Here is a 26942-nt window from a genome sequence, read left to right on the forward strand (position 1 = left end):
GTCCTACTCAAGCCTCCCTTTCACAGCCGAGAAAGTAAGCGAGTCTCCCTTTTCCATACCACAACGCAGATAGTTCCTTTTCCCACCCTGAAGTCAAACCACATCTGATTAGCACAGACGGTATATATAGAAACCAACAGTCTTAAGGCCCTGCCAAGCCAGAAAAGCAACTCCCCAGCCCAGAATGCACCAAGACTTCTGTGTGGTTATGTGGGTTTTCTGCCTATGTGGCTGTGGGGTCTGAGGGTGCCCTGCCACACCCAGGGTGACACGGACTGTGTGTGCCTGTGTACACCAGCATGCCTGCGAGTCGCTCACGCCATGGCTTCCCTGATCTCTGTGTTGTACTGTTATTTTCATGCTCGGGGTTATATTTAACTCAAGTCATAATATTTGGGGGGTTGGAAGCCTGCTGTTTCACCAAGAAAGGCATTTGAATATTCTCAGTTCCAGAGAATTCCAAGGGCTCCGGGAAGAGACTGAGGCGCTTGCCCCAGATTTGTCTGACACATCGTGGTCACGTGGACTCCATTAGTGGATGACTGAGGCGTTGAGCAGGCAGCCTAAAGGAATGTTGTAGAAGCGCTGAAGAAGAGCCCCTGAGTGATGTCAGCAGGAGGCTGATGCCTCTGGGTGTCTCGGGGCACTCGCCCCACACATCCCCACAGGGTGGGGAGCTCTAATTGGCAATATCACCTGCTTGTCACCAGCCTACCTCTTCCACATCATGCCAGTCTAAGGGGGACACAGAGCCAGAGTCCCATGTGGCATGAGGGGAGGCATAGCTCAGCTTCTCCTGCCTCTGTCACACCGTTACAGCATGCAAATTGAGGCCCATCCTGTCACTAGGAGTAGCCATTTTCCCCTAAAGATGTCCCGGCAAAGTCAGCACTAGGCAAAGCATGGGTTGTGCAGAGAGAGAGCAGCAATGAGGACAATATGATTTTAACCCCTACCTGGTCATTCTTGATGGCAGGGGGGGCCACCTGTGTGCAGATGCTATAGATTCCCTGTGCATCCTAACGCTGAGTCTTTCTGCTCTCTGAATAGTCTTTCTGGGCTAAGTTTGGCATGTACTTCCCTGGGTGGGGGCGGGGGCAGTGTGGGACAATTCCAGAGTATGCCAAGGTAGGGCTGACAGGCAGAGGAAGAATGAGGACAGACAGGGCTGCTACATATTTTCATTTCTGTCGCCCAGGCTAGCCTGAAACTGGTTCAGGCTCCTGCCTCAGTCTCCAAAATAATGACATGACAAGAGTGTGTCAGCACAGCTGTCTCAACCAAATCTTTCTGGGTCGGAGGAGAGAGGGGCAGGGCCGTATGCAGTCTGGATCATCAACACCACAAGAACCCTTCGCCAGCAGGAAGGAGAGCAGAGACCTGAAGGCTCGTCCCAGAGAACAGGACCTACTGATGGCAGGAAGGCTCTGCCAGGAGAGAGGCCTGACAGCAGGAGAGGAGGGGTAAGCCCTGCCCCAAGTCCTCATCGGACACCTCCAGCCGAGCTTAAGCGCTAAAACCAGTCTGTGCTTCATATTCATGGGAACTGACATATGGTATAATTTTTTTTTAAATCTTCCAAGTTCCCTAGGCAGCTTGGACGTGAATATTAATACTAACATAATTTCATGATGATTAGAGAACACAATTAGGGGCTATTAATAATGACACAAATAATGACATTTAAGGCCTCATTTTAATTTGAGTAATATTCTGTCTGGTGGTATTTAAACAGCTCTGTCTAGCACAATTAGCGCAGGGCTAGGGTGCATTCACCGCTCAGGGCATCCACCAGTTCCACCTCACCAACTCACCTCCATGACGAGAGAGAAATATGGAGGGCAGTGACACAATTCTGAGAAGCACCCAGAGAACGCCTCCTGCCCTCAATGCAGCCTGACCCCCAGAAACAGTTCTGGACAAAGACCGGGGATAGGTTTTTTAAAAGTCCCTAGTGGCAAAGACTGTTGGTGACTAGAGCCCACTAGATGGTAAACTTCTCCATCTTTCCATCCACACCTTCCCGGAGGCATGTAATGGTTCTTCTTGATGGCCAACTCGACTGGATTGAAAGACACCTAGGAGACTGGAAAAACACACTTCCTAGAGTGCGCAGTGGGAGTGTGACCAGAGAGGGCGGACATGTGGGACAACTGAGGGGGAACACTTGTCCTAAAGTGGACATTGCAGTGTAGCAAACTTTCCGCTCCAGGTACCAAAGCAGGAGAGGCAAGCTCCCTGTCAGAAGCTCACTCCCCATGACTCCTGCTTTCTGTACACAATGAGGCGCGTGTCCCCCTCTGCCACACACTGTTCCCTCCATTGTGTTCTTCTTCATCATCTATGAGTGGACCCAGAAACCATGGAGCTAAGTGACCGCATGGACACATCTGAAACCGTGAGGAGATAAGTGATTTTTCCTATGAGGCGTTTTTCTCAAGTATTTTTTATAATTAGGAAAAACAGGTGAACCCATGGTATAAAAGAAAGTGGGTTCTGTACTTCCAGTTCTTTTGTTTTTTTTTTGTTTGTTTTTTCAATATAGGGTTTCTCTGCATAGTTATGTAGCCCTGACTGTCCTGGAACTAGCTCTTGTAGACCAGGCTGGCCTCAAACTCACAGAGATCCACCTGTCTGCCTAAAGAGTGCTGGGATTAAAAGTGTGCGCTGTAACATGAGGGGGCCAGCTTGTTTGTATTTCTGTCTTGCCCGGCCCGCCACAGCCAGCTGTTTAGTCCCAGAGAAAATCAACCACAGAGGACTCAGTAAGTTATAAAGCTGATTGGCCCATTAGGTCTAGCCTCTTATTAGCTAACGCTTACATCTTGATTGACCCATTTTTCTGATCTATGTTAGCCATGTGGCTCAGTACCTTTTTCAGTGGGGCAGCTCACATCCTGCTGCTTCGGTGATCTGGGCAGGAGTGGGTGGAATCAACTTCCTCCTCCCCAGAATTCTCCTGCTCTCCTTGCATCATTTCCACTTCCTGTCTGGGTTTTCCTGCCTATACCTCCTGCCTGGCCAATCAGCGTTTATTTAAAACATGATTGACAGAATACAGACAATTCTCCCGTACCAGTGCGCCACCATTGCCCTGCTGTATTTCCAGTTCTTAGTGAAGTCCTACTGGACATCGAACCTGACTCCCCAGTGACTTCCAGATGCCTCTCCTCTCTCCCTCAGTGACTTTATTATGTGTCTGTCAGAGCACATTCCACAATAATGACCCACTAACATTCTCACCTTCCTATCATGTGTGGGTGGGGGGAAGGTGGAGTCACATCTTTTTGCCTTTAAATCCTTAGGTCCCAGGTACAACGTTGGCTCCCATTAAATGCTTGCTGAGTATCCTAATGGCTAAGCAGCTGTAGGGGTTGCCCTCTACCTCTTGAGCACTGCTAAAGCCGGTGTTCCGCTATTGCATCATTATACCTGCAAAACCTTGAGATGTAAAGCCAACAGTGCAACTTCTGGATGTCTGCATCTTAGAAATGACTGAAGTCATTGGAGTGCACAAAGGGGATCCATCTGGGAAACGTAAAAATTTGGTGTTTAAATAGAAGTCGGTGGCTCCTAGGACCTAAAAGAACCCAAGGTTCCGAGCCTATGAATTAACTAGTAGGGGGGAGCAAAGCTGAATTCCTTGGTGTAGTTTGCAAATTCTAGAACAAACTTGGGAAGGAGGAGTAAGTATGACTGGACTAGATGCTACATTTTCTCCGATTCCAGTATCTAAAGGGCAGAAACCACAAATGTCCTGACAAAGGCTGACTGCATACAGGAGGGAGCCGGGGGCTGAAAGGACGAGAAGAGAGGAGAGGAAGGCCTGTCTACTGAGCACTGAGCATGCGCCAGGCACGTGTGGGACTGAACACCCACTATTCTCTTTGATCTCCGCAATAGTCCCTCGAGAGCTGCACTGTTATTATTCCCATCTCACCATCAGTGCAACTCAAACACAAAGAGGTTAAAGTCATGCGCTTGGTCACACAGGGCTATGTGGCTGGGCCAGGCTACAATCCCCGGTCTGTCTGACTCCAAAGCCTGTCACCACACACTGCCCTGTGGGCAGGTGACCGCGGAGGATTAGGACCATGTAGCATGTTTGTGCAGCGAGGAGGAGGTTGGCCACCTGCCAAGGAACATCATAGACAAGGCAACTTGTTGATGTTCCTCCCCCTGCCACCCCAAGGATCCTGTCGTTGGGCCTGCAGGGGAGAAGTGGAAAGCCACTGGCCAACGGCCAGCACCAGGAGCTTTAGACTGATGAGGGCTGGAGGCTGGCCCCCTGGAACGGGTGGCACTGGACATGCCCAAAGACAGGGTTGGCAGGCAGCCAACTGCAGCACAGAATGACGGGCTTTGGCAGAGGCCAGCGAGGCTGTGGAGGCCCAGGGCAGGGCCTGAGAGCTTCAGGGGACGTTAAGTGGAACCCTTTCTGGGTAATTGACTCTGTCTTCCCATAGGACCCCTGCCAAGCCCAGGCAAGCCCCAGCCTGACACGCTACAACCTGTCTGGAGTCTGCAGAGACAGAGCGCCTGGTTGACAGCAGCCTGGTAATTTTCTTCTAAGATTCACCCCTTCGGATGCAAGGCTCCTTTTGTCTGAATCCCTAATGTGCATGTAACTCATGGGACAATCTGAGTCCTCACCCGTCACGGTAGCAGTGTCGGCTGCAGCAATGGAGCCAGCAAACAGAGCGGCAATGAACAGAGGCCAGAGTATACTCCCCCGTCACATTCACAACACCGAGCACATCGTCTCACATCAGGGCAAGGAGGCCCAAGGGCACTGGGTTCCAGATCCAAAGACTCTCCTGGTAATAAGACCCTTAACAGCCCCAAGACACATGCTATTCTTTGATCAAAACACAACTCGCTTTTCTACAAGGTGACACTGATCTTCAAATCTTTCCCTCTGCCTACCCATCACTCCCACCCAGCCCACCTCAAAGCAACAACGGGAAACATTGCCTGCTGTGATTGGCACCCAAGGTCCTAATTCCCTGATCCTTTGGGGGGCTTCTATAAAGGGCACAGGGGCTTAGGAGGGATGCATGGAGATGGGGCTTCCTGGGAAGGAGGAGACAAGAAGCACAGAAACAAGCCCAGCGCAGGACTATACTGCCTGTCTTCTTTGGCCCCTGTGGCGCTTTTCACACCATGAACCTCAACCAAGCTCCTCACCTCCCCACTGTGAGGCATTGTTGTCCTTACCTAGAGTTATCTGAGCCAACATGGGAATCTACCTCCACTGCCAATTAGAAGTAGAGTGATGCAGATTCCAGCTCTGAGTGTTTCTTAGACACCCCCGCCCCCAGGTAGATCACAGTTATTTTTTTTTCTCTTTGACCAGCATAGCTATTTCCTCTAGGCTGGTCATGTCTATCACCCCCTTAATGCAGGGCAGCCATGATCACCCGCCAGAGTTCTCATGAGGTGAGGTCTGTTAAAATTTCTTCAATGTGCTAGGTTGGAAGACGAAGGCAGGAAGATTATCTATTTTGAAGGCAACCCGAAGTCCAGAGTGAATTCTGAGCCAGCTTGGGTTACAGAATGAGACCCTATCATTGAAGTTTTCCCTCGTGGAAGAAGTGAGGAAACTGACACCATCCTCCTGGAGCCCTTCCTATTGTCAAGATCCTAGTCACCACCGTGCGAACAGTTGACAGGAGTGGGACTTCTTGGTGACGTAGTTGTCACTGGTGCAGCTTCCCATGAACAGTCTGTGCCACAGTGGGACTCTTCTGTGCTCTCGATGGCTGAAGAATTGCATGGAGGACCGCTGCCTTTGAGTCCCCCAGGTTCCTGCAAGTGACTCCAATGAACTCACGGACTCACCAAGCTAGACTCGGATGGAATCATTTCATTGATCTGTTGGTGCCCCTTCTCTGTCTTGGGGAACAGACATTGCATCTTCCCAGGAAAGGCCATGCAACAACCCCTCTTGTCTAAACTATTATAATAGACTCCCGACCAACACCTGGGACCCCTATCTTTTCTGTCTATATACACCATTAGGAATTAAGTTCCTGACAGGAAACAACTATACTCAACATTCATAAAGAGCTGACTATGTGCCAGGCCTTTCTCTGTGTACTCTACATGTATTCATTATATAAATGATGATGCCAACAGAAAATAGACCTATCATTCCAAGGGAGCAAATGCCTGACCCTTACAAAGACACAGTCCACCACAGCAAGGAACCAAGGCAGTAAGAGTTTGGCTCACACTGCTGTTCGGCTCCCTTTCTCCATCTGTGCAGCCCAGGATCTCAGCCAGGGAATGGTGCCACCCACAACAGGTAGGTCTTCCTATAGCAATTAACATCAAGCAAGACAATCGTCCCCAGGCCTGCCCAGGGTCCCGTCTCCCAGGTGAGTCTAGCTTCAGTCAAGTTGACAATTAACACTATCTATGTCACATAGCTGGGAAATGACAGACCAAAACCCCAAATTATCATTCTCACTCTCAAGACTCACAATGCTATTATACTTGCTCTCCTCCCAACACTTCTCAACTCCATTCCTCCGTAACTCCAAACTCCTTAGTATGCCGTGCCTTCAAATGCCTGTCCTGAACCATCCTCTTCTCCGGCATCCCCTCCTTCACCCTACAGCCCACCCTAAGGTGGGTGTCACATTTCCACTCTCAAATGCCACCAGTAACTTTGTTCTCTGCGTTCCTTTCCCTGGTAGCATCAAAAGCCCATCTTTGTCCTTTGGAACCTCCCCAGAAAAGCACCACAGGTAAAACCTGGGACACACAAGGTCACTATGTCCTCTCTTCCTCCAGGTTCCTGTACCTGACCTCAGTGCCTGTGTCACTTGAGAAGGCAAATTCACCTCTCTGAGCAGCACTGCCACCACCTATGAATGACAGACCTTATTTGCAAGAGCTGTTAGGTTAAGAAGGTTATCGGGGGAGCACTTGGCTCCCAGTGAACTCTGAGTTGACTCTGACGTCCTTCCCCCTAACTCCTCCTACACAGCACGGATTGTTGTCTCCCCAGCAGTTTGGTCCTGTTGTGGTCCTCCCCCAGAAACCATATGTTACTCAAGTGTCTACTGAGTACGTCTGATCCCGTCCGCTTCCCTAAACACCTTACTGTGCGCTAAACATTGCGCTGGTGCTCAGAAAGTGATGAGCATGTTAAAGAGGTAAACCCAGGTGATTTCTGAGTGCCCTTTGACCCAAGAGTCTAGAACGTGTACCATCAGATCCCCAGAAATCAGCCGTGCAAGACGGAACTCTGCCTGCCTTTCACTTTTTGTTACCGACAATCCCAGCTTGAGGTCATACTGACTCTTCAAATCCACTCCTGGCCCCTTAAATTTTCTTCCTCCCAATTATTTTCCAGGAGTCTGGCATTTCTAGTCCACACCAGGAAGCTGGAGTTCTCTGGCCGCCCCAAACCCCGGCTGCCACTGGTGGAGAAGTCAAACTGGCAAATAGAAATGTCAGTCAATCATTTCCCGGCACTTTCCTCCTGTTGCCCTTCCCCACCGCATATAATGAGAAATTCTTTTTGCCCAAATATTGTTTGAATTTCAAATACACAATTTCCCTGGGGGTGACCAGATGAAAAGAGGAATCTGGTTTGCAACATAAGACCGCTACGCAAAAGTTGCATTGAGCGAACACCGAAACTAAATTTTTATTGAGCTCCTTGAAATGACGGGCACATCAAGGAAGCCAAGCTCCTTCCCCACTGTGGGATGCTTAAATTATTTTAAGTGAACACCAAGGAAGCGCCCCTCAAGGGGCGAGAAAAGAAGAGGAGAATTTGAAACGCAGTGGGCAAAATGATAAATCGGCTTCTGGCATTGAACTTTTTCCTAGATTCTGTCCCGACGCTAGCCTTCCTATGCAGGCTGTCCGTCCACAGCTGGGGTGATTAATGAGAAGGGGTTCCTAGAAGTCCCCCAGGACAATGTCTTTCTATTCCACTCAAACCACAGAGGGTATTTTAACAAAAATACAGTATCACCTATGCCCACCCTGGACAAGGCAGTTTGTGTGTGCAAGGCTCAGGCTTCAGAGTTGTATTTAAAAGCTTTTTGCTTTCAGCTAATTCATGTGCATCCGTTGTCAGGTTTGTCCATAGATTCGGAGTGTGTCATGCTCTCCTCTGGCCTGGAAGGTAATTTACAGAAATCCCAAGAATGAGTGTGCTTTGCTGATGTGCAGACATAACTTCCAGGCAGGAATTTGGGTAGCATAGCGATGCTCTACCTAGCCGTGGATGACCCTGAACTCCTGATTCTTCTGCCTCCGTCTCCCAGGTGCTGAAAATCAAACCATGGCCTCCTGTATGCCCGCGAGAACTTTACCAACTGAGCTACATCGTAAGTTCCGGCACTCCTTCAAAATACCTGCCACCTACAATGAGTTTTAAGGGGAGGGCTTCCCTCCGGGTGAAACGGGTCCACTCCTAAGATTGAGGAATGAAAGGTTCATTGTTAGAGTCAAATGAAAACCAGGTCTTCAGGTCCTAGGAAGTTCCTTGTAGACCTGCATGCCAGGTGGTAAGAATTTGTCAGCAGGAAAATGGGCAGGGGGTGGGCCTACAGATTCTGAGGGGTGTTAAAGACACCCACTAAAAATCAGGGGGAGGCAGTCGCTGGGGAAGAAGTGGGCACTTGACGCAATTTGTTCTTTCAGTAGACCTGCCTGTGCCCTGACTGGCTCCTGAATCCAGACAAGAAGAGACAAGTCCATGGGAAGCAGCAACTGCCCACAGTAACTCATCCTGGGGACCCCTGTCGTCATGGTGAGACGCCTGAGAGCTACCTTGCAAGGATGCGCTAGGAAGGCTGAAGAGAGGCGGTTGGGAAGACTGATCAAGAGGAGGGTCTAAAGACTAGCCAGCTCCCTTAAGAACCTGTGGCACTGTCAGGAGTTATGCCCATGCAAGTATCTAACTGGGCTGAGAGGCAAAGGAGGTGGAGCAGGGAGAGAAAATGATCCATTCCCTGCCTCCAGGCACTGGTGGCCATTGTGTTAGGAGTATCCTGGGCCCATTAATTGACATTCCTCCTCCTGCCCCCCCCAATAGCCTGGCTGCAGCCAAGTTTGGGTTAAAACAGCCAACAGACAGGCCTGCTTGTAGCATTGCCCTTGCCAAAAGGCAAGAGGGCCAGCCTTGGGCTTCCCAGCCCCGAGTCAGCTGTCTAAGTGCTCAGTCCTGCTTATGAAAGGGTTCCCTCTTTCTCTCTTTTCAGCCCGGCGCTCTAATTTATCCTTCCCTTTGATAACCAACTCCAAACACATTCCGCAGAGGCCGGGCCATCAGTGCACAAAGGCCTGTGCTCTAGCCGCTGAATGCAGCTCTTCACTCTTGGGGGAGTTCTATAGAAGGCAAAATCCACCAAACAAGCTATTACACTTAAATCAGACAATGCCCGAGGTGGCGGCGAGGAGACCAGCGTTAATGACTCAGCTAGCAGTGGGCTTCTCTGTTTAGAAGCTCTACCTCAGCATGAGAGAGCAACCCCCTGCCCTTCCCAGCCTCGGCCAGGTCCCTCCCCTCCTACCTAGAAAGGCTGACTATTGGCTCTCAGAATTCTGAGCGTGAATCCCCAGACCCACTTCCCTGACTCCTCATTGCCTTCTCCTCCCGAGAAAAAAAGAACAGAGGCTTTAAGTCCTGTGGGCTCCCTGTTCTCCTCTTCATTCCGAAGACAAGGAAACCATGGCAACTATTAGTCACAGAGTCAGCTGATGGCAGCCAAGACTAGAACCCTGCTCTCTCAACTCGCTCCATCCCCTTCCATTCATGGGAGAAGGAACACCAATGAGATGATTTGCATAACGTACTCTAGATAATCCCTGGCACATAGATGCCTCTCAATAAATGCCAGGTGTTGTTGCTTATTATAGTAGCCTTGGCATTGTTTGCATACAGTCCAGTCATGTATCCACGGAGTGTTTGCTGTGAGGCAGGCAGTCTGCGGGTGCCTGGCCTTAGTCAGGAAACATGAATATGAACATGGCATAACTCTGTCCTCTGAAGCCTATGTGGTACATGGGACCATGGTTAGGCAATAAATAGCTGATGGGAGGGGTTATTGGAGACCACGAGTGGGATAGCTGTTCCTGACCTCAGGATGCCATGAAAAGAAACTGGTACCTGAGGATGAGCCAAAGTTAACAAGGGCAAGAAGAGTGGCCATAGAGAGAAAGGAAGGGCACGGGGTTTTCTAGGCAAAGAGAATGCTCAAAACCAAAAATGTGAGTAAGACAAGATGCATCTAGAGAAAAAAATATAACGTTATCATGCTGGATAAGATGGGGAAGCATCTGGGAAGGTTAGCAGGCATGGATTAGGACAGGTACACTCATCTCATTAGGGACCCACTAGCCATACAAAGGAAGCTGTGCTTGACCCTGAGGAGTAGATAATGCACAGACCGGTTGGCTATCACAGGACCTCTGGTGGGAATGGGATCAGAAGGGGCTGCAGCAATGGCAGGGTCAGGCACCCGTTCCGGCATTTGTTCCGTTCTGTCACATTCTTGGGCTCTCATCTTGAGTCACCAAATAAGACCTGCATTAACAGAACTCATGAGGGAGAAAATAAGATGAAAGGAAGGGGGTGCTATGGCCAATCGGCGCAGAGGAACTGAACAAAGGTTTTTCCTGGCCACTTGGGTCATTACCCAAAAAGCTTGTAGTAAGATGAAGATCTTAACCACTGACCAGATATGTGACCCTAGGCAACCTCCATTTTCCCAAGAACATTTACTAAGTAATGGGCAAGCTGCCTTGCAGTGCCCCCGTTCACGCTTCCATTACTTGAAATGCATATCCTCCATCCACGATGTTCTGCTTTGCCTTTAATGTTTATTAAAGCAGGATGGATTGTTCTCTCCTGGCTGAGCAAACACAACTCACCAGAACCAGGTACCCTGCACAATGAGCAAAGATGCCTCTCTTCAGGGGTTCTAGTCAGTCAACCCAAGAAAGAGCTGGCTCTGGTACCAGCAGAGGAACCAAGTCAACAGGCAGCATATGAATTACGCTGATCTTCAGGAACTTCAGGAACCCCTCCCACGGGCTCTCTGCCCTTGGGATTGCAGAATTAAACTCACTGGAGAACCACAGCATGTTGTCTTTATCCAGCAGCTCTTGGGGCTGGCTGAGGGACAAGAGGAAGTTCCAAGGGTTGTGGGCAGTTGAATAAATAAATAAAATAAAACAAGCTAGGGTGAGAGAAGAGCAAACCTTAAGTCTGAACTGGTTTTGGCTGGAAAACGCTCTCTCATCCATGGTTTTAGGAAACAGGCCACACAGCATCCAGAGGCGCACAGCTGCATGGAACAATTCAAAAATTGCCTTGTTGGATCACAACGTGCCAATTTTTCAAATCTAGAGCCATTTTCACTATTACAGTGTGTGCAGCCTAAGCCTGGAGAATTTTCTTCTGGGAGGGAAAATTGATGCTGGGGTTACCATTAACCCCGATTATCACAGCACTCCCCATTCCAAAACTGTTCTTGGGAATCAAAGGGCCTAGAAGAAGCTTTAGAGGCCCATGGTGAGGTTGGTGCCCAACATCACAGGTGCTAACAGCCCAAGTCCATTAGCCCCAAGTCTCAGAAGGGTAGGAGAGTGAATGAGATGGAGGGGGACAAAGAGAAGCAAGATTAACAGGATCTGGGCATGTGTTTCACCAGGAATTCCTGGGCTCTGCATGTTGGCCTGCACACTGGACTTCACTAGATCCAGTGGGCACTTGCAGGAACTGAATATCAGGAGCCAAAGCTAACCTCCGCAAAAACCTCTCTGTTTTGACTTGATATTCTCAGTCACATTGTTCTATCCAACAGGGACCACAGTTTGATAAAGGAGAGCTCTACAGGACCTGTCCTAGAGGCTACCTATCCCGTTTCCAACCCTGTATCTAGTTGATCAGGGCCTATGTCTCTCTCTCCCATCTCGAAGGAACAGCAGTTGGCTCTGTCTACCCAGGGAATTTCGTAAAGTAACGCCAGTCACTTAAAAACCCAGTGAAGAGTCAGGATAACAATGGGTGCTGTGGCCTCCATACTGCTAAGCCTCCAGCCCAGCCAGAAGGCAGCAATGGCACCAACTTCTGCAAAACAAGGAAAACACAGCAACTGTAAGGTTAAAGTGGGGGAACGAGTGACCAAAGAGTCACTGTGGTGGCTTCAGTCTGAGGCCACTCAAATTCCCAGACATTTGAATACTTGGTCCCCAGTTGGTGGCACTGTTTAGGGAGGCTTAGAAGGTGTGGCCTTGTTGGACAAGAGTGTCACTCAGGGTGGGCTTTGAGTATTTAAAGCTTCCTGTTGTTTTCAGTTCCCTCTCTGCTTCCTGTCTGTGACTCAGAACATCAGCTTACAGTTTCCCACTCCCGTTGCCTGTGTGTGCTGTATATCATGAACTCTAAACTTCCAGAAGTATAAGTCCAAAGACACATCCCTTTTGCATAAGTTGCTAGCACAGCAGTAAGTAGGAAGCTAATACAGCCACCCATCAGCTGGTCTCATGAGCCAGGCTTTTCTGTTTTCTGATGACATTAGCAGTAGGCCCTGGTCCTAGAAAACCCAAGGCTGACTTCTGGCTCTGCTACTTGGGCTTGGGGCTGTCCGTGAGCTTCAGCTTCTTTTCCTGCCTGGAAGCAATAACAACAAACAAACAAAAACAAAAGTTCCACATCCTACAAAGCTGTTTGTCCACGTCAAATGAGGGGATTAGCGAGGTGATCTATAGTGCTCAACACATTATACACAACTGTAGATGCAACCACAGGGTCCAACCAGCTGTGCCCTGATATACAAAGACATTAAATAAAAGAACTGATGAAAGGAATTTAATAGTAACCATGTATGTAAAAGATACACACACACACACACACACACACACACACACACACACACTCTTTCTCTCTAAAATGTCTATTGTTTGTAGAATGATCCAGCCTCCTTCTGTTTGACCTTAGAGTTTCCTTCAGTTTCAGTATTATTGACCAGCTCTGCATGTGGTTTAGTTTATAACAGTATCCTATAGCCTCAGCGGGCCTTGAGCTACAACTTCTCCCTGCCTCCACCTCCAAAATGCCAGGGTTATAAACCCGAGTCACCCTCAGCATTGGCCTGCGCTTTTTGTTGTTGCTACTGTTGGGTGTTTTTTGAGGCAGAGTTTCTCTAGGTAGTCCTGGCTATCTTAGAGCTCACTCTGGAGACCAGACTGGCCTTGAACTCAGAGATCTGCCTGCCTCTGCCTCCTGAGTGCTGGGATTCTTGTGTGACACTATCACCTGGCTATATAGCTGATACTGTTTAAAAAGGTCCACTCTCCCAACCTCCATGTCGGTTCCTTCTCTGGTATCACGAGCTTGTCACCATCTGCTGCGAGAACCACATCCTCTTGTATAGTTGGCTTCCAGAGGCCACCAGGAGGAAAGCCACTGTATTACTGAAGCACTGGGGCAGGCACATACTCAGGAAAGCAGCTGTCTTGGGCCTAGTTCTGTGCTGGACCCCGGGGGGTAAAAGTAATCAGATCTTTGTGAGTCCTGCCTTATTGGGGCTGTGGCAAAGGACAGTCCTACTGGGAGGCAGTCGAACAGATGGGGGTCACTCAGAGGAGGCCCAAGAGGGACCCCCGTGAAGTCGGAACAGTAGGTGCTCCAGTGCCCACACTCACTGCAAAGTTGACCTCTCACTCACCGAGTGTTTAGTGCCAGAGGGGAGGGGAGGAGAACGCCGGGCTAAGTGCTGACGGGACGTCCCTGTCAACACAATGTTCCGCCTGGCCAGGCCTTCATATATAAAGATATTTAATGAATTAGTTAATTAATGAGAGGAGTTTGATTGATAGATCATATGGTGCTCACAGCAGGGTGAGTCTGACCCTGCTATCGCCGCCTAGGCTGTAATCCGTCCCCCTCATTGGTCGGGAGAGTGCGGTGGCTCTGGCAATTTGCATGCATTTAATGTAGCTCTTTAATAGGATGTAATGTTAGCGAAAGCCAAAAGCGCAGCAGCTGTAACTTAAAAGACAGCCCCATTACTGCAAGCCTTATAATTAGGGTAAGAGGGAGACTCGGGCTGCCATATGTTAAACTCTTTTGAGGTTAATAGCTCTGTAAGATTTTTGCAATTTAAAAAAATTACACTTGAAGGATGATGACAAGGCTCATCAATGAGGCGACGTTGCCCCGGAGGGAAGGGACAGGAAGATCCTATGGCACCCAAGGCCCCTGTTTCCTGGGCAGGGCAAGGTGGCCTTTTCCCTACACAAATCACCTAGGCTTTCTTCCTTCTGCCTTCTCTGAGCTTTCTCCACAAAGCAGCGCTCTGGCTTCCGGGAATCGGATCTCTCTCTCTCTCCACCTGGCTTCCAGCGCACCCTGCTTCCACGGGTCCTCTGCACCCTACCCGCCGGAGGTGGGGGGAGAGGGAGCGTGTAAGGCGCTTGCGCGCACCAGGACAGGAGAAGCGCAGCGCGCGTGCTTACCTCGCAAACTCCCTGGCAACTCCAGAGCAATTACGGGTCCCCGCAGGTTACCTGGCGTTGATTGCACAGCCGGGGCCGAATCAGGGAACACGCAGCAGGCAATGCCCGGGGGTGGGGGTGGGGGACAGGGAATTTGCTTGGTAATTACTTGGCATAAGGCCTTGAGGGTGTTTGTCCTCTCGGTGCCACAACCCGCAAGAGAGGAGTCGGATGTGGGGCTGGATCCAGGACCAGAGGAACTGAGAGCAATGCAGTTAGGTCCCCGTACGTGGCTCCCTGCTCCCCAGCTCTCCTACTGGGTCCCCCAAAGAAGTCAGATATCATACCCTCCCAAGCCTCTGGTGCCTCCCCCAAGACTCCCTCTCCAGCCACCGAGGGGAAAGGAGGTGGGGCAGCCTGGGGAGCGGATTTCTCCAGGCTGGAGCAGCCTGCTCGCGCGCATTGCCCTCCCACTGCCAGTGCTACGCGGAGGAGCCTGGCAAAGCTGTCCACTTGGCAAATCCTCTCCCCCAGGAGTTCTGTCTCCAGCATCCTTTCCTTCCCTCCTCGCCGCCGCGCGTGGGTGCCCGACCCAAATTTCTTGTGACTCTCCAGACAACACAACAACATGGGGAAAACAAATCCCTCTTTTTTTAAAAAAAAAAAAAAAAGGGGGGGGGGCTCTTGTGTTGGAAAATTACAGAAGGGATAAAATTACCGCTAATTGCACAATTATCTGATTATCTCTGGTACCAAAAATAAATGAGATCTTTCCCCCCTCCCAGCCACTTATAGAAGTCTCGGGGCTGCTGTTAGAGAAGAGATGGGTCTTTCTTGTCAAAACCTGGAGGGACCAGAGATGAGAAACAGAACTGAGAAGTGCCGGCCAAGGACACAAAGCAGACCCTCAGAGAAGCAAAGGTTTAGGACAGGATGAGATAGACAGCGAGAGGGAGGTGGCAGATGATTCTGTAACCCAGAGCTAAAAATGTTTAAGTGATTCATTAATTCAGGCATTAGCCTGGGGTTTACATGGGAGATCTTTAGAGGCAGGACAGATGAGCACAGGCTGGTGATAAACAGGCTGTTGAGGGCCTGGACAAATCTCCATCCTTTCTAAACTCTTACCTTCTCGGGAGGGGTTGCTTCTGTTGCCAAGGTTTAAAAAAATAAGTTCGGAAAAAAAAATTATTTGCTTTGGACATTTTGATTTGAAGTACTACTAAATGATAGCATCGGAAATCCGGCCCAACAGCCTCACTAAGTTTTGTTAATGCCTCGGGACTCAAAACAGTTCCCACCTGTTATCTCTCTTTATTTTCTTTCCTATCCTGTTCCTTCTCTAGCTCTTCCAATGACCCCAACCAAGATCCAGAAAACAAAATATTAAAGTCTCAGGATTCTTCCCAGGAGCACCTACTGCCCCAGGTTAGCATGGCGATGATGTAAGATTTTCTAGGGGAGAGGAGCCAGGGCCAGAGACACAGAAACGGCGGGGCTGACACTGTGTTTCATGTTTTTCTTTATCTACAGGATTTGGGTAGGTCACTAGTACAGTCAGGCTTTCTTTCCGCTTGGATGTAACCCAGTCATCTGGGACTATTTTCCCACGGGAAGGCACTTCACTTGGTGCCCCACGCTGAAATGTCACTCTGAGGTCAGCAATAACACCTCAATTCATTAATGGAAAAGCCATCAGAAGGCCTTGGAAGCAGAGACCTTGGCACTTCCTGTTCTGGCTCATCAACCAATCAGAACTGGGAAAGACTGCGGTCCTTTCTCCTCATCCTCAGGCTCCCACAGCTGGGAGATGCAGAGATTTGGAAGTTCTGTGAACACTGAGAGTGCCCTACAAGGCTGAGGACCTCAGCAGCCTCCCAGACACTCCTTGGCAGTCTGAGCCACCGCTCCACAGCCACCCTGTCCCCATCATGTGCCCTCCTGCAGAGCAGCGATGGCTGCTTCAGAATTACCATCCACAGATCAATATCTGGGCGATTACTGGCCTTGTGCAGCCAGCAGAGCTCATTCTTGAGGCATGTGGAGACGCATGCAAGGACATAAGCTCCCTTCATTATAACAGCTAGGCCCTAGGTGGGAGCGACTCAGGGCCGGAGACTCCCAGGACTGGGAGTCAAAGGCATGTGTGAATGTGCACGTGGCCCAAGAGTCATAGTCAAAAGAGGAGAGGCTTGGCTGGGCCTCTTTACCCCTCTTACCAGCTCCCACCCTCCTTCCTCCCACACTGGAGGAAGCCCACTGGAGGCAAGTTTAGGAAAAGTAAACAAACTGACTTTTTCCCACCGGATTCTCCTTAAAGGGAAGTCCCTTGGGCAGAAGAGGTCAATGCCCAGTCAAGCAGGAAGTGTGGGACCAGAGTACAGCTAAGACTATCTCTTGACAGGAGCTTCCTTAATGAGGCCCTAGACTGAAAGGAACCTCCTTAAGACTCAAACCCTCACTCATCCCTGTGTTGGAAACCCAAAGACAAACCGCTGCGGTCTCTGAGGAGCCTGTCGCCTTGTAGAAATGACATGTAAGTGCCTGCAAGACTTGCAGACTATAGACATCTTTAAGTTCAGCTCTCCGGGATCAGAGAGTGATGAGACTTGAGTGAGATTGGTCAGCATGCTAGCGGCAGAAGAATCAGGTCATTATATAGCCAGTTGTCTTGCCTCTCAGTCCATTAGGGCTTCTGTTCCATAGAGACAGGAGTCCACCTTGGCACGACAGTTATGGGGGAGGCAAGGCACCAGGCAGGGAAAGCCTGGCAACAGAAGCGGGGAGTTGGATGATCTTGTTTTCCAGCCCCTTGCTCTGCTCTTCACCTTGCACAACACATGGTCACATGGGGTTGAGTATACAGCTTAGTTGCTCATCATGGCCTTGTGTGTGTGTGTGTCATCACTATTGGACTTTCTAGAAAGTGAATACATTGCATGACGTTTTGTGTGTCCTCCTCAGTACCTCAAACAACTGTAGCACCCAGTGAATGCCCAAAAAATGTTAGAGAGGTGGCCTAGTTTTTTTTTTTAATTGTTGTGGTGAAAAATCATGGCAAAGGCAAACTCATAAAAGAAAACATTTAGGTCAAGCATGGTGGCACATGCCTTTCATTTCAGCACTCAGGAGGCAGAAGCAGGCAGATCATTCTAGGACAGTCAGAACTATATAAAAAGATCCTATCAAAAAAAAAAAGAAAAGAAAAGATAACATTTAATTTGAGGGCCCACTGTTCCAAAGGGCTAGCATCTCATGGTGGGGAGCATGGCAGTAAACAGGCAGGCATGGCTCTGGAGCAGTAACGGAGGGCTTACCCTATTCCACGAGCACCAGAGAGGGAAAGTACGTGCTAACTGAGAATGCTGTGGACTTTTGAAACCTCAAAACCCTCCCCCAGTGATATACTTCTTCCAACAAGGCCACACCTCTTAATTCCTCCTAGACAGTTCTACCAACTAGGGACCAAGCATTCAAATATACTGACTTGTGAGGACCATTCTCATTCAAACTATCACAAGAGGTAAAGGCATGAATTAAGTAATGAATTAAGTGTATTAAAATTAAACAGCTGAGAGGGGCCACGAGTATAAGCTGACTCAGAACCACCAGTTTGCGATAAGGAAAATGGAGGGGAGAGCACACAAGACTGGGTTTGTGGAAATGGCATTGGCGCTCGGGTTTTGTTCCCTTCTCTCTGTGCTTCTCCTTAACACCTTCATATTATGCAGTTGTTCACTTATTCAGAAAATATATACTGAGCGCTCATTACTAGTCACCATACAAAAATACATTTAAAAATACTATCATGACTTAAATTATGAAAAGTATCATGATCTAGAGAAGAGCTAGATTTTTGCTTTTGTTTTCATTTGTTTTGTTTTGATGTCTGATGAGACAAGCTTTTGCTATGTAGCTCAGGCTGGCCTGGAACTCAAGAGCATCCTTCCTCAGTCACATGCTGAGATGAGAGCCAAATGCTAGCGGGTTCAGCTGCTATTATGGGTCTCTATGATAATATTGAGTACTGTGCTTCCGATACGTCACGAAGCACGTTACACCCTTCTCTCTTCTCAGCAGCTAAGCCTAGCTCTTCCTTGACACCTATTTTACAGACTTGAAGTCAGAGCTGGTGTTAGGTGAAGCACCTGCCTTAGCTACAACACTGGAGAATGAAGGTGGCCTTTGACCTGGACTTTTGTGTTAAACCTCTTTATCTCAAGTTTTTTCTGCTCCTTGTGTGTCATTCCCACCTCTGGGACCAAACCAAAAGGCCCAGCTAAGGTGGCAGAGGAGACAGTCAAGGTCACCCAGCACCGAGCCCTTTGGAGGCTACACGCTCCTGCTGCTCCATAGACCTCCTTGCAGCTCCGGCTCCTCTTCCCATTGGCTCAGCTAATCCAAGCCCCATACTCTGAGCACTTTGCACCGAGCTGCTGGTGTGATTCACTGCACCAAGATGGGTCCCTAGGAAAGAGGGCTCGTAAAACCTTACGGCAGTTTTATAATGTATTTTTAGCTTTTACAGGCACGTCGGGCAGCTGAGGCTGCAAACAGCCAAGTGCCTTGGGTGGATGGGTGCCTCCCAGGCTCAGACTCAGTGGGAACAACTGAGGTAGGGACGTGTGATCATGTAGCTGCCTTCGTGGGAGAACTCAAAACAGGAAGTGATGGTTTCTTCAGCCCTTCAGGGTTTAAAAAGCCCCCTGGCCATTTCCTGATTAACAGGTGAGTTGATAAATTCTCAGCCTCAGACAAGTGCAGTTTCCGTAGACAGTGGGGACCAGGCCAGGACTCAGATTTGTATGCTCCTACCTTAAATGAAAGTGAGGACATGACTGTTCCTGGATATGGTTGAAGAGAAAGTTTTTATTATAGCTTTAGGGAGTAAACAGCCCAAGACATCGGGAGAGTCCAGTTTGAACAGGAACATGAGAGGAGGGGGAGGATAGAGCAAAAGAGGAAGAGAGAGAGAGAAGAGAACCAAGAGAGGAGCCAAGGACCAAGAGGTCAAGTGGCCAAGAGGCCAAGAGCACATGCGCATGTAGGGATCAGCAGCTGGAGGCAGGGGAATGAACATCAGTCCCTGGGCTGGAGAGGTTTAGGGTAACAGGTAGGGTGAGGGATGCTGGGAAGAGTCACAGGGACTGAGTAAGTCTTGTCCCAGGTTTCTTCAGGACCTGACATCCCTGAATCCATGTTTAGGCCTCTGCTCCCAGCAGCCACTTGCCTGAAGCAGCTCTTAGTGCCCTTGACTGCATCAAGGAGAAAGCAGGTCACAGGTGTGAGAAAGTCCCATGAGGACTTTGCTGGCAGCCTTTGTGGGAATTCAGTTCAGGTTCCACCTACCATCAGCACATTCGGGACAACCTGGGAGTAAATCCCTGCTAAAAAATCCCCAGGACTAAGGGAAGAGATTGTGTGTGTGTGTGTGTGTGTGTGTGTGTGTGTGTGTGTGTGTGTGTTAGCTCAACTCCTTCCCTTTCCCACCCCTCCCACTCTCCAGCTCCCCCTCTGCAAACCACCTCTCCATCACTTCCCACCCACAGCCCATGTCAGCACTCACCGCGCTAGCCTCCTGGCTGGTATAACAGACACTCCCTTCCTTATTGGGATCACTCCTGCGTGCATTCCTAATCTAAAATAAGCAAAGTGGGTCTCGGCATCTTTATCTTACTGATGTAGAACGAAATCAGAGAGCTCAAAGGATCTGAACAATTTTGGGGGAGGTGAACTGTCTAGTCACTGACAGAACAGAATCAGGCTCAAGCGTCGTGACTCAACAATAGGTCTTCCCTTCTTTAAGTAGCAGGCTGCTTCTTGCTGTTCCGTTTGACAGTGTTTCCGTGAGTTTCCCAGTTTCTCCCTTCCTGAATCTCTTAGTGACTGTGGCCCTAATTGGCCAGAACTCGTGACTTTTCGAGCATGTGAGTGGGTGGCTCTCCTTAGTTATTCAGTGTCTCACCACGGGCGCTCCTCCCCTTGAGAACACCGCCAGCATCTATCAGATCTCACTTGGGCCAAAGCTAACACCAGGTTAATTCCAAAAGCCAGAAGCCCCCCCTCTTTGCATCACTGGCTTCAGGAGATACCCTGATGTCCTGACTACTTTTATGTCAACTTGACACAAGCTAGAGTCATCTGAAAGGAGAGAAATTCAACTGAGAAAATGCCTCTATAAGATCCAATTGTAGGGCATTTTCTTAATTAGTTATTGATGGGGAAGGGCCCAGCTCGTTTTGGGTAGTGCTGGCCCTGGGCTCGTGGTCCTGGGTTCTACAAGAAAACAGGCCAAACAAGCCATGTGAGCAAGAGAGTGTGAGCAGCGCTCCTTCAGGGCCTCTGCATCAGCTCCTGCCTCCAGATTCCTGCCTGTTCCTCCAGGTTCCTCTTTGGGTTCCTGTCCTGACTTCCTTTAATAATGATCAGTGATATGGAAGTGTACGTCAAATAAACCCTTTCCTCCCCAACTTCCTTTTTGGTCATGGCATTTCATCACAGCAGTAGAAACCCTGAGACACCAGGGAATCATTTTTCTGGGATCTCAACTGCTGAGATAGCATGCTAGCCCATGGAGGAACGTACCCAGTGTACCTTACACTCACCTTTCCCTGGATATTTCCCCAACAAGGCTTCCTCAGGTGTGGTTTCCTAATAGCACCAACTCCCTTGGTACAGGGACTCTGTTCCAGTCTGGACCTCCAGACTTGGATCCTCCTTTCCCAATGTGGTTTGAGACTATCAGTCCCAAATCACTACCATCTCCAGGGTACAACCACCCTTTATCCACATAAGCTGCTTCACTGCCTGGAAGGGCAATCCTGGGACTGTTGTGTTAACAAATATCTCCATATCTGTCAAGGGACAATTCATCTGCTGCCACCTCTGCAAAGCCTTTGGCTATCTTTTCCACCAAAGGAATACAACACTTCCCTATACAGCCTGCTCTGACCCTAATTTACAAATTAGCTGGGGATTAGAGACGGACTGGGGAGATAGCTCAAAGGGGAACATGCTTGCCATGCATTCATGATGACCCAAGTTCAGATGCCCAGCATCCTTGAAAAAGGCGGTAGGGGCTGAGGACATCAATAATTCAAGTGCTAGAGAAGTGGAGACAGACAGACACCTGGAGTCCTCTAGTCATTCAATTTAGCCAATCAGTGAGCTCTAGGTGCAGTGAGAGACCTTTTCGCAAAAAGAGTAAGATAGAGAAGCAACTGAAGAAAATGTCCAATGTTGATCTCTGGCCTCCACATACCTACTTGTCCATTTACTCTCTCTCTCTCTCCCTCCCTCTCTTCCTTCCTCCCACCCTCCCTCATACACAGGCATGAACACATACATACGAGCACTAAGCACGAGGGCTGATGAGCAAATGGCCATGTGCACGTGAAAAGACAGAAAGTTGCACAACCACCAATTTTAGTGGTTGGCTAGGACATGGTGAGGGCATGCTATAGTGGTCTGAATGTGAAATGTCCTTCATAAGCTTACGGATTTGAACACTGGTCCCAACTGATGTTGCCATTTTGGAAGGTTGTGGACACCTTAAGAAGTGGAGCCTTGATTGTGGACAGTGGACCCAGGAGGGTGAGGTCTTGAGACTTTATTATCTGGCCCCACTTCTTGTCTTCTCTCTGCTTCTTGACTGCAGGTGCAGTATGGTCAAGGGCCTCACACTCCCGCCACCTTGTCTTCCCTGCCTGCTATCATGGACCGTATCCCCCTGAACTGTAAGTCAGCTGAACCCTTCCTTCCTTAAGTCGTTTCTTGCCCCATCATTGATCATAGCAACAAGAACAGTAGCTAATACAATACAAAGGATCACTACTTAGTCTTATGAAACAAAATGCCAGCAGCTAGGATGGACCAGAGGACATCAGGCTGGGGGAATAAGCTGGATGCAGAAGAATAAACTGTGAAATTCTACATGCATAAGGTACATAAATTATGTAGGCAAATTCACGGAGACAGAGTAGAAATATAGTCTCCAGAACTGGAGGTAAAAGTGGAAAGGCTGTGTCTAATGAGGACACAGCTTCTGTTTGAAGAGATCAAAATTCTGGAGATGAACAGCAGTGATGGCCATCCAACAGCACACATGTCCTAACTGCCGTGGAAAAGGCCACATGAAGGGGTCAGGATGGGACACTGTATGCTGCATGCATTCTGCCTCAGTGTAGACATTGAAAAGTTCATCATCTCATTGGTCTCCGGTAGGTATGAGTGTGTGCCTTCCCAGGACAGCTATTGGACAAGTCACATGACCTCTGTCTCACAGAACAGTGTCGGAGAGATACACACTTGCACGTATTTTTATTTCTTAGCATTCACAAAAGCAAAGCTGTGTGTTGACCTGCAAGCTTTGCATTTCTGGACGACCCTGCTCTGTGTACCCCATATCCTTTTATCCCTGAAGATGCTAAAATAATCAACATAACAGTAGCATTCTTACCCAGAACCTTGAACTCTTAGCAGGACCTCTTTGAATGGATCCTTGGCAGCCCTCCAGCGGGAGGTGAAGGAAAGCAGGTGAGCCTCTTGCACAGCAAAAGAGGGCCACTGGGATGGGTCTCTCTGTCTGGGACAAGCTAAGAAGTGGAAGGATGTTTAGGCTGGACCACAAATGCCTTTTTGTGATGGATGTTTGTCAGATGCAGTTTCTGCCAGGTTAGCCCGACTCTGAGAATTTCATACACTCTTGAAGGACCTGTTTCATAAACATCTAATATTTGCACTTCCTTCTTCGCAGTAGGATGTGGGATCCTCCTCAGTGCCTACAGCCTAGAGGGGCATCTGACAACTAACTGGGATGTGGGGCAAATCAAAGAGTTAAAAGATGCATCCCAAATGCTCTAAGAGTGCCACAGGGTCAGCAAGATGCTCAAACCCTGGCACCCTCTCCAGCCAGCCATCCCATCAGCATTTATAGCCTGGGGACTGCACTTCCAGGAGCATTTGGAGCAGATTGAATCTGTGACAGGAACCATTATTCTTCTGAAATAGACGAGACTGCAGCCACAGACGGACTATTCCTGCCCAGGCAGGCCGCTGGGGTTTGGTAAAGAAAGAAGACACCAGTGCCCTAGCCAGTCTGGAAAACAACCACGGCTGGCCAGAAACTGCCCAGCATGAAAAGGATCTGGGTCCAGTCTCAGATCTTTTACTTCAGAGCTGTGTGACTTGAAGAGAAATGTTCAAGCTCTCTCAGCCTTGGGTATTCTGCCTACAGCACGGGGTGACCATCCTCCCACCAGAAAGTTGGTGTAATGACAAAATAAAATGGTGAATGGAAGCCACATGGAGTGTTGCATACCTAATCTCAGCACTGGAGTGGTTGAGGCAAGAGGATCATGAGTTCAAAGCCAGCCTGGTCTACAATCCAGGCCATTTCTGCAAGAACGAAAGAAAGGGGCCGGGAAGATGGCTCAGTCGATACAGCTCTTGCTGTGTGAGCATGAATACCCGACTTCAATCTTCAACACTTCCAGGAAGAGCCCAGGACGATGTGTGCTCTTAGAATCTCAGTGCCCGAGTGGCAAAGGCAAGGCAATTCCCAGGGCTTGATGTGTAACATGAGGGGGCCGACTTGTCGGGGTTTCCGTCCTGCCCGGTACCCCCCCAGCCGGCAAACCCCAAAGAAAATCACATACGGGACTCCATAAGATTATAAACTGATTGGCCCATTAGGTCAGGCTTCTTATTAGCTCTTATAACTTATGTTACCCCATTATCCTTATCTATGTTAGCACATGGCTCCATACCTTTCTCAGCAGGGCAGGTTACATGCTACCTCTTCAGTGGTCTGCACAGGAATGGAGAGAAACCTTCCTGCTTCCCAGAATTCTCCTGTTCTCATTGTATCACCTCTACTTCCTGTCTGGTTTTCCCGCCTATACTGCCTGCCTGGCCAATCAGCGTTTTATTAAAATATGATTGACAGAATACAGACAATTCTCCCGCATCATTTCCCTCTTTATTTTTTAAACAAAGGAAAATACCCATAGTCCATTTGTTGGGCATGTGGGCGTAGTATTTCAGGCTACTTCCTGCTGGTTGGGGGCGCTGATAATCTTATGGGGACCTAAAGAAAATTTAGAATTATCATCAGGTCCTGACTGGAGTATCCTGTGAGTCTTGATCATCTCAGGCAGCAGTCTTGAACCTGTTTTGGATGAAGAACTCAGACATCTGGGCCATCTGTTCCTGTCAGAGATTTCTTAGGTGGCCTTCCTTGATCATACTGGATTTTTCTTAACTCAGAATGAATCCACCTCTCATTTTCTGTGGAAACAAAAGCAAAATCTCTTCTCCAAAGTAACAAACCTTTTGACTTCATTGATGGGCAACCAGTTTAGACTAATCAGAGAGCCCAGGTCCTGGTGAGAGACCTTGTCTCATAAAATCAAGGTAGAAAGCACCTGAGGAGCAACATCAGAAGTGGACCTCTGCCTCCCCTCCACCCCCTCCCAGGCCTGCACACACACAAACAGACACAAGGGAAGATAAAAGAAAGACAGGGAAGAAAAGGGAGGAAAGGAGGAGGTGGGAGGGAGGGAGGAGGTGGGAGGAAGGGAGAAGGAAAAGACTTTGACAAAGACCTTCTTCAGTGTAGTGAGTGCTCAGCCGACGGCAGCTGGATGCAGTGGTGTTAGTAGGTGTTATTAGTACTGTCATTCTCTCTCAAACTTGTGTAAATGTTCTGCTCAGTCATTGGTTGATTTATTTGGTGTCCAAGAAGATCATATAGATGTAGAAATCTCTGCATGCCTCTGGGAAATGTCATATTTCTGACTTGGCATGTTGGTGAGGTGACCTCATGATCACTGATGCCATTGGTCCAGGGCTGATATGAGAATTAAATGAGCACCTAGCGACGGCTGACATGGAAGAATGAGGATGTGGAATGAAAACAAGGAACAGATTGGGCATAGTGGTACATACCCATAACCTCGACACTAGGGAGGTGGAAGCAGAAGGGTACAGAATGCAGGATCATCCTTAGCTCTGTAGTGAGTTCAAGGACAGCTTGGACTACATAAGACCCTATCTTAGACGAAAAGGAAGGGGAGGGGGAAGAAGGAGGAGAAGAAGAAAAAGGAGGAGGGGGAGGAGAGAGAGAGAGAGAGAGAGAGAGAGAGAGAGAGAGAGAGAGAGAGAGAGAGAGCAAAGGAAATAAAGAGTTAAAATTCTGCAGAGATATGTTGGTTAATTGCTCTGCTCTTAACAGTGCTAACTGCTCTTAACAATGCGACCCTGAGCCACTTAAGGAAGTTTTCTGTGACTTAGTTTCCCCACCTGTGATGGGAGCAGGGCAAGAATATTGCTTATCATGGAGTTGTAGGCTCAGGGAGGGGTGTAGATGCAGAGCACACAGGAAGCCTGGTCCTCAGCATCTGACCAGTGTTGTATGTATGCTCTCAGTCTTGGGGATGAAGTCCTGTACCCGTGTGTGGCACAATTGACCCTGAACTAGAATCAGAAAACCAAAGAAGCAGAAAAATAACATGTGATACTCTGCCTCAAACACACACAGAATAATAACAAATTAGATAAAAGAGATTACATTTTAAAAGAACAATGATTAAAGGTGTGGTTTAACAGTACTGTTCACCTTTAATTTAGGAAAAATATAAGACAAACATATTCTTTCGTATACAGACAGGGAAATAGAGTTGGGTCCTTTTTTTTCACCTTAAACTTCTCTGTGCTATTTGATTTTCTTTTTTGCAAATAAATATGGTTTCCTCTCATAACTTAAAACCAAAGCAGTCTTTTTCTGAAATTTGTTGAGTCTCAATAAATTGCATAGAGCTTCAAGTACTATATTTAGTTTTGGTTTGGTTTTTTTCTTTACCTTAAAGTCAAAATGTACAGGCATATATCACTTCCCTTTTATTAGCATTGGTGTTACCATCTGGAAAATGGGAAAATCATTTCCTTCTGCCTTTCAGTTTTAGGAGGCTCTAGGGCCGTGGTTCTCAACCTATGGGCCTCAACCCCTTTGACAGACCTCTATCTCCAAAAATACATTATGATTCACAACAATAGCAAAATTATAGTTCTGAAGTAGCAACAAAAATAATTTCATGGTTGGGGGGGGTGGTCACCACAACCTGAGGAACTCTATTAAAGGGTCATGGCATTAGGAAGGCTGAGAGCCACTGTTGTAGGCGGGAAAGTGATACCCATGGAGATAAAAAAAAAATGAATGCAAAGAGAATTGAATCCAACATATCACCTCAAACGTCAGCAGAAGCCCCCCAGACTGTTTGAGATACTCTGTCGCTCCTGAGACGCCATCCATGATAATGTTTGAGCATGTGAACTCCTTGGAGACTACATACGCCAAGCTTCCTGCTCTACCATAAAGACCTTCAGAAGAACCCGATCCATGACACGACAGACCTGTGCTCAATGACTCGGAACCAGGAGCCGCCCTCCAAAAGGCCCCTTCTTACCCAACTGAC

Source organism: Myodes glareolus, chromosome 4 (assembly GCF_982192425.1).
Source record: "Myodes glareolus chromosome 4, mMyoGla1.1, whole genome shotgun sequence".
NCBI lineage: Eukaryota > Metazoa > Chordata > Mammalia > Rodentia > Cricetidae > Myodes > Myodes glareolus.